Below are 2,832 nucleotides of genomic sequence, written 5' to 3'. Positions count from 1 at the left end.
GTTTCCACTCAAGATTAAGAGAAGAAATAAATGCACTAAAGAAGAAGAAGAAAAGAGAAGCCATTCAAAGTAACAGAGCTTTAATGTTCTAATTGACTTCTTTGTTTAAAGCATAAGAAAGCTGCAGATCCACTCAATATATAATTCCTATCGTAAATAACAATTTTCTGAGCAACCGTCAAGAAAATGATATACAGGAAGCAATCATTTTGAGTAAAAGTCGAATTAAATATTTGAAAACAAAGGTTTATTCATTCAAATTATTAATCTTAAAGGTAAACATATTTGCTAAAATCCAATAAAGTCCATTTAATTTGACAAGAACATTAAATTTAATATTTTACATTTTTTCTTGAGTCTATTGCCATTCTAAATTATGTATCAGCCTAGTTTTGCTCTGAAATGAAAGTTGCAGAAAGGAATGAAATATGTTTTTTTTTTTTAAAAAAGAGGTCAGTGCACCTCATGGATTCATGGCTAGTGCATAAAAATAATTATGCTAAAAAAGGATCATAGTCAGGATTTAAAATCTGAACTAAAAAGCTGAAAATTATCCATATATACTCTTGTTTTTCTCATATCTGTTTGGGCAACACAAAGCTAATGATTTGAGTTAAGTTAGACAAATTTCTTAAAAAATTAAGTTGAGACAACAGCTGCTTAAGAACTTGCTGATTATTGCTGTGAGCTCAGACAGAAAATCAGTCTGATCGAATAAACAACGTCACCGGAAAAACACAAAACGTCAGGCGCTGCAGAGCAAACTGAAACAGGGCTTTACGAAGCTACAAAACGTACAGTTGTGACGATCAAAAACAAAAGGGCAGAGGCTGACCAAATGCATTCTCCCACACACAGAAGAAAGTGTACGCTGATGCTGAGAAGAGTGATACAAAGACTGACACCTCTTTTAGGTGCGGATGGTTGACGGAAAAACATGAACCCTTGACCCATACACTGCAGGTCATGTGTTCCCTTAGAGGGAAGGGTCAATGCAAATCAATACCAAGTGATCACCTTTTTCCTGTGATGACACATTTCTGTCCTCATGGGTATGAAAATGATTTATATTCAGAGTCGGACCTTCACAGTCAAACCCAACTCAACACCTGTGGCTCAATGAGTCAGACATCACTTTCCAACCACCATGTTCAAAATCCTAAATATGGGAATATAGTTTTCCAAGAATGGTTTTCTGTCCATGTATTAGAGTTCCAGAGACTTTCAGAGTCAATCCCAAGGAACTGTTCTGGCAGTACATGGTGGAGTAATGACTCATGAGGGCATTTTATGGTGCCTTTTTCTATAATTTGCATGTAATATCATGCTAGCAAGAGGCTAGGTTAAAGTACTCTAACACCAATGAACTTCTAAATCCTTCTAAATATGCTTGTTTAACCCATTTTTTAAAACACACAAACATGAAAAATTGTGGACTATTACATTAGTTTAGCTGCCTGGCAAGTTATGAATGTTAACCTACCAGCTTTGCCATTTGTATATCCATCCATGTACCTTGTCTCTGACTGTGGCGTCGTTGTTATCACAGCACTGTTGAGGTCATTACTCAACAAAAGTAATGTATTACACATTACTCTTTACTTTTCTTAAAAGTAATGCAACATGTTACTGAACTTCTCGCCAGAGAAAGTATTTGTTACGCTACTTGTTACATTCCTTTTGCATTCCTTTTGTGTTACTTCATAAATTGTCACATTTAACAATATAAACCTTATCTACAGTTCTGCAGATGGACACAAATCCCTATTCTACTGTGAACACACAACCTCTGTTTTAGTTTTTCACAAAACCAATAACACATGTTAAAGTTGAAAACTAGAACACAGAGACTGCCAAGAGTGATTCTACAATAGAAACATTTAACAGAAAAAATGTTACAATGTTACAAATATGACTGCTCATCAGGATCTCGGCTGCTTGGACAGCTTTAATACCATTCTGGACTCTTGGCTAGCTTTGTGTTAGCATGCTATCTGTGCATGTTTATAAAGAGCTGAAGTTGTATTAACAGTATAATACGGCTGTTTCTGTACAGAGGCTGTATTTCAGTATTGTGCTGTTGTCCTTTCATGCAATAAAAATAAAAGCAATTGTTACAGAGTATAGCATGGTGGAAAAGGATGGAGAGAATCCGCCACTAAGCTTTTGGGTTGGCATAACTTTAGATTTTGTTTTGTATTAATTGCATGCTTTGGTGTTTGTGTTTGATGTGAGGTGTGTGCCACACCCATGTGGGAGTGGAGATTCTACTCTAGTCCAGCTGCCAGCTATTTGGAGTTGAGTACAGGGAACAGCTGATTGGGGAGGATTGGAGCCCTTCTCTATAAAGGGGAGAGGAAACAGGAAGTAGGGGTTGTTGTTGTTTTTTTAGTAGGACACTGGTGTATCAGGGAAGCCTCGAAGATCCAGGATGAAGTGTGCACATTTTAAAGGAAAAGATTTTTAACCTGGCCTGGTTTTGCTTTTAAAATAATCTGAGGATGTTGGAGGGAGGACTCATTTTTATTGGGATGTGAGTGGATGTGCTGGGAGGCAGGAAAACAAACACTGGACTGGAGACTCTCTGTGCCCCTGACAAGGAAACTGGACCAGTTTTGGGGAAGTTCCAGCTCCCAGGGTGTGATGTGGAGACCCAGCCTCGAACGAAGTCAGGCCTGAAAAGGTGGGTGGCAAGCCTTTTTGAGGAAGATGCAGTATTGATACGTTTTGGCTGCTTGTTCTTCCAAGTGACCACCTTTCCCCTGTTTGTAACCAGGCTAACAACCCTGACCGCGGTGGCTTTGGGCCTTGGATTCCTGGCTGGAGTTGTGT

This window comes from Neolamprologus brichardi, chromosome 23 (genome assembly GCF_056152115.1).
Source record: "Neolamprologus brichardi isolate AB-2024 chromosome 23, ASM5615211v1, whole genome shotgun sequence".
In the NCBI taxonomy this organism is placed as follows: domain Eukaryota; kingdom Metazoa; phylum Chordata; class Actinopteri; order Cichliformes; family Cichlidae; genus Neolamprologus; species Neolamprologus brichardi.
The sequence above is the reverse complement of the archived record's forward strand: the minus strand, read 5'-3'. Positions refer to the sequence as shown.